We start from the raw sequence: 17,322 nt of genomic DNA, 5'->3' as shown, positions 1-17,322 counted from the left end.
AATGATAAATGTTTTAGTAAGTAAAATGATAAATGTTGACGTATTTACGTTATATGCATACTCAATCAATATAATATTGTGAAAAAAGAAAAAAAGGATATAATGTTGTCAAAGAACAATATTATTTTCCTATCTTTTTATATTAATAAATGTTTTTTTTTTCAATAATTTGTAATAAATATTTTTGTGCTGTCAAAATTTTTAGTGTGTAAATGATAATATCATTTTATAATTTCTTTTGGTAAGAGGATGATGACTAAGTTTTCATAGTGTAAATAGATATCACACTCCACTGACCTTGTTAACAACTTCGTTGGCTAAAGATATTATTCGTCAATAATCTCATAATAATCAAATATCTTCCCAAAACGATCATTAGTATTTGAAATATCCATAGCATTTAATCTTGCACTCTCCCTCTTCGAAATAGGAATGCCTATATACATGACTATAACAATAACGATGCTCATACGGATCGAATCTCTATGGGCCGGCAAGTTTCTCTGTTTTTTTTAAAGTAACACTATTAATGTCCGACCCATTCAATAAAATTGATATAACAACGAAAATGCCTTCTCTTTTCAAGCCATCCTTTTGTTTAATTGCTTGGGTGTATCGGTTCAAATTTCGAAACTGTGCATGATAGGTCTCATTATGTACGGAAAACAAGGGGAGACTCTAAAAGTGTTTGCATGCAATCTCAATACCTCCTTCGCCTTCTGCTTCGTTTTCTCTGCGCAACTGAGTTGTTGAAGCATGCAAAGTTTAGACACAGCTCCACACTGAAGCACCTCCCGAAGAATCGACGCAGTTGAAGAATATATGCAAAGCGACCAAAGAATTCGAACTGCTTTCTGAGTGGCAATTTCTGAAACCCTAATAATCTTCTTGGAGACTACAGCAATGCCCATCGGGTGATCAGCCATGGCAGCCCTTCCCTCTGCATAGTCCACTAGCATGTCCAACAGATCTAATATCTTTTCACACTTGGGCTTCTCGGCCTCTGGAAGTAATTCAATCAGACAAAATACTGTGCCTTTCTCTATAGCCATTAATCTGTTCTTTCTGGACCTTTTACATATTGCTCTGAGCACAACCAAGGCTGCCACGATTCCCTGATGGCAGGATTCACCATTTATGATCTCTATGAGACTTTGGAAAATATCAATCTTTTCCCTGCCAATAAATTCCCAATCAGATATCCAAGTGGAAACCTTCTGCAATAAAACGACCGCGTGAAGTCTAGCTTCATTGTTTCCCTTATGCAAGACAAAGGCCATGGACCTAATGCACGCTGCCTCTGACAAAGATCTTGCAGTTTCCTGGGTCATAGGAAGCAGATGCAATATACCCAAAGTTTCTTCACAAGCCCTGAACTTTTCATTGCCATTCTCGTCGCAGCAAGACGAATTGATCAGAGATGCAAGAACGATACTCGAACCGGCCGCCGCCATGCACCTTCTGTTTCCCTCGCTCTCCCGCACAATGGACCGCAATTTTTTCAATGCACTGATGCCTTCGACTGCTGGAGATCTGAGTGCAGCTTGAAGTAACACGGAGAATTGATCAGAGTCGACGGGCGCCCGGGGAGTGGTGATTTGCTCTACGCCCTTGGAGCTGTTTGCAACGCACCATCCTTTAATGAGGCGACGCAGCATGTGGTTGGGAGTTAAATCGAAATTCTCTAGCGGCTGCATGGTAGCAGGACATGTTTTCTTGTTGCACGAAAAAATCCAGTGCTCTATGCTTTCCCGATCATACGTCAAGCCCGTGGAAACGGTTACGGGGTCTCTCATAAGCTCCATCGATATGGGGCACCTGAAGTATGAAGGCACCTCCACCTCCGAACAATCATGTGGTGGGTTATTGAAGCTTAACATAGTAACGTTGGTATCAATACAGCGAGATAACCAGTTATTCAGGTCGACGACACATCAGGGCAGGCTTGGTATCAATACAACGAATTATTCAGATCGACGAGACATCAAGGCAGGCTTGGTATCAATACATGGAATTATTCAGATCGACGAGACATCAAGGCAGGCTTGGTATCAATACATGGAATTATTCAGATCGACGAGATAAATTGAAGCTTAGCGTCTATGACTATATGGTTTCTCTTGCTGCACAGTTGTTAATGTCAATGCACTCGCGCTGTCAAGGTTTCTGTAGTCAACTGTCACGCGGTCAAATATTTCTATAGACTGCAATTCCACACGTTCCAATTAATAGACTATTTCAGCTTTCAACGCAGACACTAATGACTGTAAGTGTTTGATCCAGTCCAGTCCATAGGCAACTGTAACCACACATATCAGAATATTGACTTTTTGAAACTGTAGTAAGATGGTAACCAAGGCAAACTCATCATTAAAAACGTGTCGCAATGCAGCATTGAAAACGATTAAGAGATCAATCCTCTTAAGTCCACGTATTAAGGTCTTTGCCACCAGAAAATTCGGCATTTTAGAGTTTAACTATCATAATTTTGATTCAATCGAGTTTTAACAGTTAGTTCATGTGTCGGGATAGTAGTTTATGGATTACTTAAAATGTGGAGATTTTGGAATTCTCTCTTTTTATTAAAGTTAAACAAATTGTTCGAGTTAAAATTTTATGCCGCCTAGTTCAATTAAGTCTCTGAAATTTCCTAGGATTGTGTTGGAATCATGAATTTTATGCATGAATCTTATTTAATTTGAGCGTTTCACAGATCATTTATGGAATTAATTTTTGTATGTATTTAAAATTTAATTTTGAAGAACAAAAACATATTATGTAATTAAAAAATGTGTGATTAGATTTAATTTTTGTTCGGAGAATTAATTATATTAGATGGTTTTAAAAGTTTATCAAATCTTAATTTTGTAATTAATCAAAAAAATCTTTAACACTTAATTTTATTCAATAAATACAAATTTTAATATATTTTAAATTATTTATATAATTTATTAAATATAAATTTTTAATGATAAATAATTTCTTAATTTTTTTTTAATATGTATAAATGGTTAATTTAAAATATAAAAAAAAAGCCATTTATATCATGAATTGGGTTAGCCAGTGCAAAATGGCTAATATGCCCTCATTACCAAAAATAATTAACTCTAAATATGCCAGACAAACTAATAAACAAAAATAAAATAAAATTAAACTTTACTTTATATTTCTTAAAAAAAAGTTAAAACTGAACTTATTTTTATATTAAGAAAAACTACAGACTAATCATTCAAATTAACATTATCTCCCTCTATTCCCATAAACCAAAACGACTTGATATTCCACAATAAAATCCCTTATCCATAATAATAATAAGATCAAAATCCCCGAAATCAAATTATGAGGATCCTCCGTGTGACTAATAACGCAGAGATGGGAGAAGCATTCTATAATTCCAATAAATGTAGAAAGAAACATAATAATATGGAGCACATCAATTCCAACAGAGCGGCATAAACATATTGCATAAACTGCTATTTGTAATTGGATTTTGAGAACCACCCACTGATTTCACAAACCTTCTCCCCATAGACCTTGTGCATGACATCCCTTGAAAGTGTTTTATAGAAGGGTCGCAATACATTTATGCATACAACTCTATTGTAATTTCAAATGCATCGTATATCATTATTTGTTCAACGGATTTATCTTGTAGCATTAAGGCTGTTTTTATTTTATTAAGCTTTAGATTTGTGTGGAAAATTACAAGTTTTTTTGAAAAATTATAAACTTTTGGAAGTTGATTTTAAAATTAATTAATTTTATTACTTTTAAATATTATTATTATTATTATTTTGAAAAACTATATATATATATATATATATATATATATATATATTTTGTTATTATATATATTGTAATTGTAGTCCATTAATATTAGGAATATGTATTTTTTTAAGGAGTTTATAAAATTGCTTTTTAATGAAGTAGAGTATGTACATTAATTTGGTAATTGTTTTAGTTATAACTTTAAAATTAAATTATGTTAAATGTTTTATCGGTAAAAGTTATGGTGTAGAATATGAAGTCAATGGTTGTATACATTGTATTTATATTTATATTATTCTAATGAAACACAATGTATTTATATTCTTTTCTTCTTCTTTTTTTACAACGAGACATTCGAATCAAAGCCATCAATTTAAGTCACTAGCCTTAGACTTAGGTGCTCTTTAAATCTTTTCACATCTTCCTTACCAGGTCTGGCATTTTGTCACTATTATGTGTTTATTGCTATTTATTGCACCTCACCTCCATGGTTACATTTGTCTACATATTTGAAATTTCCTTATCTCTATCCACAATCATTTGTTTTTATGTACCTAGTTCTAAGGTACTTGTCTCAACGTGTTTATTTTCTAGTAATATCTTCCAGTGGCTCTTTGTTATCAATGACATCACCTTCTATGCAACCATTCTATTCAAGATAGTTAGGTTCAACAACAATGCATCATTTTCTACCTTCTTGATGGAGCTCATGAGTGGCAAAGGGAATTTCATTTCCCTTGTGACGATTGACAAAGATAATAGAAGGTTTCTCTTTATCATTCGAGGAATCCTCATTATCATATCCATTCTCTACACTCTTAACCAATTAGTTTGCTTATCACAGTAGCCACTTTCTATATCAATCGCACATCACTTAGATCCATAATTAAAGCATAGTGTTTTCTATAGCTAATGATCTCTACTATTATACAAGGAATTTGGATTTTCCTTGGAGAAATAGGGTTGAATTTGGCACCATTTCGGAGACAAATCACATAATTTAGATTGTATTCTGCAAAATAAGCCCAAAAAACCTTAAATATAAGGGCCACTAATTATTTTTGAGTTATATATGGAATCAATGGCATGCTTTATGACATAGTGTGCTCCCATTCTCAGTCATGGTCATTAGTTTATTGATATTTTGACTTCCATAGTGAAACAACCACGAAAATAGCTACGAAAATGTTTATTATTAAGCCCATGATGGTGAAATTCAAGGAGCCTCATGGAGAACTACATGGGATTGATATGTCTTTGCCTTCTTAAAAAATGAACCTTGAAAAGTGTTACAAAGGATGACAATTATTCCCTACCACCAAAAAAATTGAATTATCAATTGAATAGAAAAAATCGTACTTTCATGAGCACTCTCTCTAGGTTTGTATGTAAAAACTGGTGTCTTCGTTTAGCTAAAAAATACAGACACGAGCATGGATTAAGAATATACTTTATTTTAGCACATGTCAAAATATTTTTTCTCAAGAGACTAGGGTTAAGGATTATCATAATATTTACAACAATAGATGCACATATATTATTGATTTTGACTATCGCTTTCTTAGCTACTATTCAAAGGATACATGCATGTTTCATACATAATCAAGAATAATGTGGAGGAATGATAAAATCCATTGACAAAAAGGCTTATTGTTTTGAATACCTATGAATCAAACATGTACATGTGAGCCTAATACACAAGCAGAACTAGTGTCTCAAACCTCAAGTTAGAATTAATGTTGTAGCCAAAAGCAAAACCATTTGTGTGTTTCATTTTTCAGTTATTTTTTAAGCAACATTAGTTTATGGTCATATTCAAATTGAGAGAACTTCCACTTAACATAAGAGATCATCTCCAGGATAAATTAGAAATGTTTTGGGAATTTCTAAGCCCTAAAAGCATCCTCCAATAGTTTGCAGTCATATTCAAATTTCCATTTGTGAGCACTACTAATAAAAAAATACATCAACTTCTAGCCAAATTTTGAAATGTTTTAGAAGAACTAAGTGTTAGAGCTAAGTTATAGAGTTGGTGGTCACACTTAAACAACAATTTATTAAAATAATTCTACTTTTATTACCCATTTGGTTTAGATCTTCCTCAAGTCATGAGATTCAAAGATCGCATCTAACCCTTAGCAAGTGTCATCATCTGTCTACTAGGACTCACATACACTCATTCAAATTAAGGAGGGGACAGGGGGGTTGTTAGACACATAACCAACAAGGGTTATGGTGTGGAATACAAATTAACACAAGGAGTCTAGGAGAACTTGGAGGAGGAATCCAGTGGTCCTAAACATTTTCTTTATATCTATATCATTCAAATGAAATAAAATTACTAATAATAATAATAATTATTATTATTATTATTATTATTGTGTATAAAGTTATATACAACATGGTGTGGTTTCATTGCATGCATTATAATCATATTGCACTAACATATTGTGGTTTCCTCCCATCTATCTTCCTCTGCATGGATTCATACAACATATGTTAATGTCAAACCATTAGTACTTAGTAATTCATAATGCCACATTTTCTCACTTACTCCATGCAGAATACATAGTTTAAGGACACTATCATCCCAATTAAAGAAAACTAGTTTCTCGGAATAGTCATCACTATTCTATTAAACTATATATTTGCAATATCACTTGTGCCCCTCACAAAATTTTCAAGATCTGTCTAATGATAAAGGAGGAAATTATAGTTGCATACTTAAACAATATGTTCCCCTTGTCATTTTATCTGATATTGTTCGAAGATATATCTTACCTTATTAGTATAGATTTTGTAGCTTGGTTACTGATTTAGTGAGGAAGACACACTTCTGGGAATGGAAACATGATTTCTTCTCTAATCCACCATTTTCTACTAATGGTAGAATCTTCAAAGCTAGAGAACCACATGGTAGGGAGATTAAGACAATGGCTTAGACCTACTCTCAAAATTGGTCCTCCAAATTGTTTGAATAGAGTTAATACATTATAATTAGAAAAGAAATCAAGGAGCAAGTCCAATTTAAATTTAAAATAAATTTATTTGTAAATATTCCTTAGAGAAAATCCAAAAATATTTGTTTCAAAATTATTCCTAAGAGAAAATCCTAAATTTTTTATTTGAATTATTCCTGTAAGTGACTAGAAATATTCATGAACAATCCTTAGGCTAAATCTTGAATCATAAAATTGTATGGTAATGGTTTCTCTTGCCAACTAATGTGAACTAAATTTTGTCTTATAAAAGAGAGGTTTTTGGTGAGACTTTGTGTTTTCGTTTGAGAAGTAACACATTTATGCTAGTATTCAACTAACTCCTTGTAACCTTCCTCTTGCACCTATTTTCCTTTCTTGAGCAACAAAGAGTTTCCTTGACTATATAATTAAGATATTCCCTAAGCGCAATCTAGTGGATCTCCCTGGATCAACCAACTATAATGAGAGAGTGGGATCCTTTGTTGGTTATTGAGCTTGATTTTATTCTTGATTTAGGCTTTTTTTTAAGCCATGTTTGGACAATAGTTTATCATTGGGGGTAGATGGTCTTTCTATTGGGCACGACCCAACTTGGCCTAAATTTTGGCAAAGAGTCCACATATTGTGGGGCAGAGCACGCAGCGGAGTGGAGCATGTAGCAGAGCACATTTATACCGTGTGGTGTCGTAAGGACTTCGGGGTTGGTCGAAGCCCCTCCTTTTTGTAAAAGTGTGTGACTTTCTAAGGGATCAAAGGGTTTGGTGGCCATAGTTGCTTGATTTAAAGAGTCAATTGTATTTTGACCATGGTATTTTGATGATGTAACCCTACAATGCAATATTATATATAGGGTGAGATAATAAGAAGAGGTATCAAGTAGTTTTTATCCATATCAGTGTTATGCGTGAATTATTGTGATCTATAATTTGGTAGCAAAGGAGAGGCTCTGCAACTTAGTGCGTAGAGGCATAGGGAAGAGTCTGCAGCTAAGTGCACAGACCAAGAACTGGTTGTTATTCAAAGATTCATTATAGTAACCAAGAGTTCTTCTGGAAGTAGCCCTACACTCGGGTCAACCATGTTAATTTGGTGTTTTTATGTGTATATTTGCTTATTAGCTGTTGTAGAGTAGTAGTTATTACAATTGCATTTTACTTCATCACAATCATAGTTTATCATTTTATATGGAATGTTTAATTGATTAATCTAATGCAGCAAAGGGATTTATAAATTCTAATAATAAGATAACATAATAATACCACACCTCCTAGTCCCTCAAGGCTAGAGAAACCTGGTTCTACATCCTCCCATAGTAACTTCACGTGAGACAACAATCTGCTTGTAGGTCATTGCCGAAAGGGCCAATGATCAAGGGTTTTGTTGGGCTGAGGTATAGATTAAACCTAGGTTAGACCAAATCAAGCCAACAAATGGTTTCGTTGTCGGGATCAACATCTGTTTGAGGGATATGTCGATGTGGTACCCATCAGAGAAGGAGATTCAATACTGGATAGAACTGAAAGAGCAAGAATTTGTGGATCAAGAGAACAAAAACCCTCATCTTACATCCAAATCATGGTTACAATAGTATATTTTTACGGATCAATACAACATTTTATTCGGTTCTTTTCATGTTGAGATGTACAAATGGATATCGAGGTTGACAGAAAGAAAGAATTGTTTTACGAGTGAAGAACCTATGGTGTGGACTCCTGAACTGATACATCAACTCAAGAGGACTCACAATAGGAATTCAAGGGTTGTCAATTTTTGGATTGATAGGATCTTGGGAGGATTCATTATTGAGTTTGTTGTAGACTTGACCATGCCTTATAGTGAAGCAGAAAGAAGATTCTTCAAAGGAAGGCGAGGTAAGTATTTAAAATATCTAAAACTCTCGATTAAGATGCTTATGTGTGAAAAGGGTGTTTTATGGATGCAATCAAATTGCTAGTTTACTTATATTTGGAAGAAGAGAGAATAAATATGAGAAAGAGATCAATGTAACATGAAGTGGAAAGAGATATAGAGTAAATACTAGAAATATATCTCGTGGAAAAGACCCGAAGACCTTCGTAGAGACTGATTATAGTCCTCTTTTGAGTGGATCTAAAATTGAAAGAGAAGAAAACCACATTGATAAGCCCTAGGTAACTTCACAATATTCACCCTTCCAGCTTGAGAGTTCGCAGAGGCCAATATCTAGTAATATCCAAGGTTTTTTTGGCTTTCCCCCTCCCCCTACCCGTCCTAACCCCCATCCTCCTCCCCTTACTCATACCCCTCCCCCCTCCAAGAAGAAGTATGGCTCATGATATTAAGCAACCCATTTTCAAAGGAACTGCATTGGAGGATCTGGAACTATTTTTCTTTTCTGTGAAGATGTATGGACAATGAAGTAGATCAATGATGAGAATATAAATAAAGTGCAAATCATTACCACACTCTGAGATAGAGCATTGACATGGTATATCAATTATTCAAATAATCAGAAAAAAGATAATAATAATAAAAATTTTAAAAAAATGCAGATATTAAAACAACACTGATAAGAGAGTGTAAGAAGTCAAAGTATGAGTTGGAGTGCATCACTGAGTTGAAAGAGATGAAATAGAAACCTACTAAGTCTTTTTGGGAGTTCGATCAAAGATTTAAGGTGTTATTGGATCAAGTAAGCTTTGAAATAGATGTGCAGCAACATCAAGAATTTTTTATAGCTACATTGTTACCACATATCAAATTTCCATTGATGCAACAAAAGATAGAAATTCAAGTTGAAGCTCTACAGATTGTGATCAAAATGGAAGCTTTGCCTATAGGAGATACTAATGCAGGCATACAACAAAATCGTAAGTGGTTGGCAAACCTAACCCTACACACACAAGACACCAATAAAAGAAAAGAAGTTAGAGAAGAAGTATGGTGTACAAAGTGCATATCGGAGGGCCATTCTAAAGAGCAATGTCCTATCTTTAGGAATTACATGACTAGTGGGACATCAGATCACTTAAATGTAGGATCTAGTGTGTGGTGCAAAATATGTAAGACTAGAGGCCAACATCGTTCAAAATACTATTACTTGTTACAAAAATATGTAAAAAATCCAAGGAATCTATATTGCTAATTTTGTAAATTAGTAGGATATGATGAGAATTATTATTGTGCTCATGAACTAATGATGGGGCACGGAGCGGAAACTTATAGAATGCACGAAGAAGAGCACGGACATGAGGAAAATGGACAACATAGTGGTCAAGGCAATTACTAAGGAAGAGGTTGAGATGGTGGAGCTAGTTGAGGATGTGGACAGATCATTTGCTATAACTACGGCTAGCCAGTTCATTTTGTGAGAGACTGCCAGAACCCCACAACGACATGTAAGTACTCTAAATCCTTTGACCATGTAATTAAATAATGTCTTGTACTTATGGAAAATATGACAGAAAAAAGGAATCAACAACCGACACAGTATATCCAAATGATGACTGCTAAAAGGAGGACCGAGGAACCTCAAATTAGTATTGTCACTAAAAGTGGAGCTGTGACTAGTAGTGATAAAGAAGATGAAAAGAAAGAATCTGAAAGTGAATGAGTGAGAAACACTATTGAGAAAGTTCATGTTTTTATATTCATAAATAAAAAGAAGAATTTATTGAAGAAAAGTGAAGTTTTATGGATGTTGGAGCTTTGACCTCTAATGCACAACCAAAGCCCGATGAGAAAAGTAACTGTGACGTGTCATTAACTTCAATACAGAACCGATCCCTAACACAAAATTGAGCTCTGACACAAGACCAGGATTCAACAAATCAAGTAGGTATTTTCAAGTCTTTTCTGTGTACTTGCATGAAATTGTTAAGAGATCAAAAGGTTGTACAAGGGTTGCAGGAGTTGATAGATTCTATGCAACTAAAGAAACACTGCGAAGTGAGATGTGTGCAGCCAATAATTTGCATCAACACAAGAGAAATGAGTCTTAGTGTGTAGATAGGAGAGTATGGGATGGATCAAAACATTCTATATCTGATGCTAATGTCTTGAGGAAGAAGACGTGGGGATTAATAGGTAAGCCGAAGCTACAGTGATCTCCTATTCAATTAAGGATGGAAAATCAGAAAAATATCTTCCTGCTAGGAAGAATACCAGGTGTCACAGTGTATATTTAAGGAGTTCCACTACTGCTGAATTTTAAGTAATAGAGATCATCGATGATAGTAGCCCTTATGCTGTATTTCTCAGAATTGACTAGGCATTTGACAATATGACCATAATTAATTTGTAGAAGAGATAGATGATATTTGAAGGAAACAATATGAGAGTAATTGTTCCCTTCGATCCATGAGAAGGAGTAATATATATAGAACTAGTCAAAGATGAATACTGCGTAGCTGACATAGGCAATATATATCAAATGACAATGAAAGAACAAGATTGTGTTAGCCCTACTATAGAGGGAAATTTGAGTTCGTAGCATGATAGTTTTTGTACCTAAAACTCAGAAGAAGAGTTGGAGAACTAGCAGAATAGGATGCATGAAGTATCCACAAGGTGTTGTGCAAGAATTACCAAATCAGTTCTTTGTATGATATCTAAGGTATGTAACCTACCTTCTTATGATGCCTTAGGTGATGTAAATACTTTTTTTGATAATTATGAAGAACAAGTTCCAAAAAATCAAGGGTTGTTAGCCTTGGATATAGCCCTGAAAGTTATCCCTGCTAGATGGTGGAATACACACAGGAATAATATAGGAGGTTGGCAGAACTGTCGAAGACTGATAGGGATAATGTTTGGACAAATAGATACATATATGGAGATAAAATATGATGTTGAAGCTTATCCTAAGAGGCATATCCAATTATGCACTATAACATGGAAGGATATTCCACAACAAGGATGGGTACATGGATTCATTCATACATTAGAGACAATCCTTAAGAGCTTATCCCTAGAAACAAAGCTTCAACATGGTATCGTGAATTGGGCAGACATGGTTTATGGATTCATATTAACATTTAGCTTTAAGGATGATCTCCCATACAAAGATTTGGCCCTTGAGACAGTCAAGAAGAGGATATTTGAGAATGTAACCCCACAGACATGGAAGCAACTTGAGTAGGCTATGCATATAGAAAATGCACTGGAGTGCTATAACCTTACTTCAGATGAATAAGAAGATCATCGTAACATTGATATAGAACACTCGTAAGGAGATCACTGAGTAACTGGACCTAATCTAGAGGTACCAGACATAACAAGGCCACTGAATACCCAGAAGGTAAACATAGGATCAGAGAAGGAACCCAAGTTTGTAACAATAGGAGACTACTGGGATGAGGATACAATCATTAAATTTACATAATTACTTGATGAATATCAAGAACTATTTCCCACCATGTTTTAAGAGATGAAGGTTATAATAGGAGATCTAGGAGTCATGAAGATTCCTGTTAATCTTCGTGTAAAGCTTTAGAGGGACAACCCTGCCGCTACAGCTTCGCTCTAAGGAAAGGAGAAAAGTCTGAGTGCCACTAGTAGTTGAAAGTGGGAACTGGGCTATAAACTACGCTGCAGACAAAGCTTTGACGTACGAAGTTACTTCACTACATTCTAGATTATGTCGAAGTTTGTAGGAGCATTTACAAAAGAAGGGTTGCTTTGCTACAATATGGGATGCGTCAAAGTTTGTCAGGAAAATATGACTGTTAAAAAGGAAAGTTGTCATTGAAACACATAGAGTGATGCATTTGTGAGGATAGATTGGCAATGGATATACACATGTTGGTGAACTAACACCCTCACCTTTCACTGAACCTATACAAGTAGTATAGCTCTATCACAAAGTTTAAGGTTGAGCTCCAGAAGGTTTACATACAGGCTAGCAGGGACACAAGGAATACATCACATCACATACCATATTTAGTCACAGACGATGATTTCCTAGCACAGATACAACAATAGTCCACGAAGTGGATCAATGCGTTGGAGACACATATGAAGGATACTCTGATAGAAGAGGATACTATGAATTTTGGGGAAGTGAGTGGGAAGAATAAGGATAAGCAAGAGTTAGAAAAAGAGAAGCAATACGATGAGGGTCTCCAAGTTCTTCCTGGAGGTGTGTTGATGGTGTTGGACCCGCCATGGTATCAAGGGGATCTCCCCGGTAGGTAGTCCCAATTAGACCTCAAACCATTTGGTGTAGGAGTCCTAGCAGTGAGTCGGAAGGTAATGCCTTGGCCGTGATGTTGTACAAAGGCAAGTAAGATAACTCTATCAGTAGAAAGGGTGTGATTGATGCAAAGAGTAAAGGAATCTGTACGAGAGGTTACAACTTTTCGAAGGAAGAGGAAGGTGAAGGTGAGTTCCAGGTTGAAAGGGATCAGTCCCAACTCGGCTAGGAACACACCAAACAAAGGACATGCACAACTTCCGGTGGAGCAATCCATTCAGATGCGGAAACCACAACTGAACAACACTCAAGGATTAGTCCAAGACGAGTGTGATGGTTGATATAGCAAGATTCATGAGAAAGGTCTGCCTAATGTCCGACAGAGCAGTTGACATAGACGGTGACAACATTAACAACATATGCAACACATTAACAACAAGATTCATATAATTGCATGTGAATAAGTTCATACACAAGTACATAAGTTAAACAACATATATCATTAAGGCAACCAGAACAGTCCAACTACAATAACAACATATGCATGAAAATGTGTTGGCTCTTATTATTAAAGAAGTGTAAGTCACAATCATACAATACACCATGTAAACCTGCTAGCCCCAATAGTGGAACGTTACAGCCACATCAGCTTGCTCCTCCAATGAGATGTACTATCTCCATGCAATGGAGAAGCCAAGGCGCGTTGCAATACAGTCCAAGTCTTCTTCAAGATAGTCTTAGTAGAAGCTTGGATGACCAAAAGCCCATAAAATGAATTATGAGGGACTATTTATAGCGAAAGGAGGGGTGACCCTTGACATTCCCCTTTGTGACAGTTCAACTACCCTCATGACTCTTCACCTACTCTATCACTGTTACATCCAATTGTTGAAACTCGAATTAAACTTGACATGACTCAACATTACAATGCACGTGTACTCATGTGAGACAACTTGGTTTGAGCAAGCCTTGCAAGACACCACTGACACTCGGTCTGATGTGGTGAGACCAACTCTTTGACATGGTTGTGATGGTCAAGCTGGTGAGATGATGCCAAGATTGGTCATGTGTGATGGTGTGCATGTATCTCATGGTGACATCTTGTTAAAGTGAACTCTTTCCTCCGTTGCAACCGGTGCATTGGTTCGGCCCCTTCATCTGACTCATTTGCTAACATGCGCATGGAATTCTTGGGTATGGTTGAACCGGAAATACACTAATGCATAGTGTCTGTGCTGATCTTCAAGTGTGTACTGGTGGTCATGTGCATCAACTTGCCAAAGTGCATGCTCAGACCAAGTTGGACTTGCTTCTTGTCTTCACCTCGGTGAGTGTGTTGAATGGGTTGGATTACGTGCATGTCCTCAACGACATGCATGCTGTTGGATCCTTTGCATAAGATCAATAAGACTGTTGACCATGTTTACTTTGTGTCAGCTGTTGGGATGGATCCTTAACTTGTACTAGCAGAATTTCATCCATGAGTGCATGTTGCACCCACTATTATTCTTGTTCCTATTGCAACTCATTAGACTGTCTATGCAGCTTCATGTTCTTCTTGAGTTGTTTCTTCATCACATGAAACTCCTTCTTTGTTCCATCTTCTACCTTCGCGTGATCTTCATGTTGTGTTGTCACTTCATAGCTTGAGTCTCTAAAGTTGCTTTCATTATCAGTGGATCTACATGATCTTGCAACTTTTCTCCACCTTTATGTTATCAACAACCTTCCTCTTCCATTCATTGTGTTCACTTCATTCGTTGCATTCACTACATTTGGTATGCTACCTTTAGTTGTTGTCCATGATGTTGCTCGCTGTGATGTTGATACTTGATGTCCTTGTCCACAAACAACTTGATGTCTTCGTGAGTGGACAAGCTCATAGACACCTGATCGACTGCAGCCCCAAGTCTGCTCTAAACGGTGTCTTCATCTCTACTCTCCTGGAAGCCATTGTACCTATATTGTGAAGAGGTAGATGAACACCTGTGATACCTGGAGACATGGAAACACTCATAGAAGTAAATATTTATTTGAAAACCAGAATGGACATGAGAACTGACTTGCAACATACCTGGGTGAATGATTATGAAGGTTGTGAAATTTCAGCCAGGAGGTCGGGAGACCGACTGCCAAGACTGCACAAGGCACAGTTCGGCCTGTTGAGAGATTAACTGGTTTCTGGAACTGCGCAATGCACAATCTAGTATGGCTACTAGATACTGGGATTTTGGATTGTGCAATTCAATTCCGGGAATGACTGTTGGCCTAGGGACATATTTGTTCAATTTCTTGGGCCAAGCAGTCGCTGTCCTCCAAAAATTCCCAAAAAAAGTCCTAGAGACCATTATTTGGCAAGAATGCGCACATATGGAGAGGAAGGTGAGCCTTCCTTTCCTAGATTGTGCAATGCAACCTTGGTGAAAGCAGAGCCTAAGCCAAGGTTGGCCCGACTTGTTAATGGGAAACTGAAAGCAAGTAAGCCAATGAATGCATGACGACACGAAGTGATAGCAGAAGTGATTAACATTTCATGCAAAACATGTATGAAGGATTTAGCAAGAAGATTAACATGCATGTGGGTGAGGCAGTTCACCAGTTGGGCGAATGTTCGTGCAAAACAGTTTCTTGCATTGGATAGCAGTGAGATAGCAATGAAAATTGAAATAGAGCTAAGACAAACTAGTATACATGTAAATGACAGCAAGCATTCAAAGAAATCAAGAAAATGATTCTCCCACAAGAGAAAACACAAAAAGCGATAGAAATGCAGCACAAGGCATGGAAAGTGAGCTTACCCCAAAACAGCTGAGCTGAATATGCTCACTACTCCTAGATGTGATGTGGGATGTTAGAGCTACAAGGTTTATGTGAGGAATGAGATATGTAGCATCTCGTTTATGAGTTTTGATAACATCAAGGTTTGGACACACATGCTGCAAATCGAGGGGAAGCGACACTTGGTGGGAGGTTTCTAAAATGATCTTTGCATGTAACTTCCAACTGCTAAACATAGATCCCTGAAACAAGGGATGCCTTTGCATGTTGCCTTGGGAGAAGTAGCCCATGCATGTAAGTCATTTTTTCTCAATCCCGGAGGGAACCGGTCAACTTAGCTCCACATGCAAGAGAATGCTTGACTGCTAGAGAAAAATGCCTATATCTAGCTGGGAGCTGGGCTGGTTTCCCAGGAGATTTGGGCAATTTCTGTGCTGAGTAGCTGACTACTACCTAGATTTGCACAATCCTGGGCTGAATAGCTTGCTGGTGGGAAAATTTGCGCAAATCCTATTGGGAGGGTTGACTGGAAGGATTGCGCAACCCTAGAGCCCAGCAAGCTGTCACAGAGGATTGCGCAATTTCTGGAGGGAAGGCTGGTTTCCCTCTAGAAATGCACAATTTTCAAGGGGAAGCTACTCAGCCTGTAGCTGGACCAAGTCCGGGTGAGCAACCTATGGAGGAAAAGATCAAACTATGATCAAAAGGCTGCCTTTGAGAAAGAAAGACATTGAATCTTGAGGACTTGACGAAGAAAAAAGTTGTTGTGAAGGTTGGTAGGGAGGCTCCAAAATAGGCAAAGGAAAAATTTTGGAGCGTGGTTGTAGCCGCTACAACAAGGTGATGAGCAGAACACAGAGTCTAAAAATATAGAGAAAAATACAACACTCAAAGAGAAGAGGAAGGCACACATTGAAGCTACCATAAGAAGAAAAACGAAGTAGAAGGAAGACAAGACAAAGGACATAACATCATTTATCCTCACTAATGGGGACTTGGACCAGATTGGAGACATAATTCAAGAACAAACAATAGAATCATGGGGCAAGCGAGAGGATCACTATGCCACACTACTAACAAGTGTTGCGAACCGCATTGCAGAACTGGAGACACTAGAACAGATAATTGGACAGCCAACACAGGCAAAGGAGAAGCTTGGAGAGTAAAAACCAGTAGAGCCTATAGTTGGGGCATAGATAGCACCAATACTTGCTAGAACCCTGTAGTTTGACTCCATCGAGGTAGAGCAGTAGGCCAAAGAGAAGATGTACGTGAACATGAACATCATCGTAGTGCCACTTCAGAGATTAGACAAGCTACATCTAGAGATCATAGATGAGCTGAAGCAGCGCAAACAACTCATTCTTTTTTGCACATCATTTACTAGGGTTAAGGTTTTTGCATCTTACGAAATCATACTTTATGTTCAAGGGTAGTTTTGGATTCTTGAAATGTTTTCTTTTTATTAAGAGTAGTTGACACATCTCTCTTCATATATAAGATACCACCATTCCAATTAGTTTGTATCACTTTGCAATTTATAGTATTTTTTTCTATTTCATTCATTAATAAAATTTGTATTTCGTTGTATCAATGTACTCTTTGCAATATCTTCTCTATGTT

At 36.7% G+C, this 17,322-nt stretch overlaps 1 pseudogene; it reads right to left on the bottom strand.

Annotated features, from left to right (window-relative positions):
- Positions 1 to 375: 375 nt before the first annotated feature.
- Positions 376 to 2,003, bottom strand: LOC149155259 (E3 ubiquitin-protein ligase PUB23 pseudogene; annotated as a pseudogene).
- Positions 2,004 to 17,322: the final 15,319 nt, after the last annotated feature.

This window comes from Pinus tabuliformis, chromosome 9 (genome assembly GCF_031772625.1).
Source record: "Pinus tabuliformis cultivar Carrire ecotype Pingquan chromosome 9, CPIR1, whole genome shotgun sequence".
NCBI classification, from domain to species: domain Eukaryota; kingdom Viridiplantae; phylum Streptophyta; class Pinopsida; order Pinales; family Pinaceae; genus Pinus; species Pinus tabuliformis.
The sequence above is the reverse complement of the archived record's forward strand: the minus strand, read 5'-3'. Positions and strand labels throughout refer to the sequence as shown.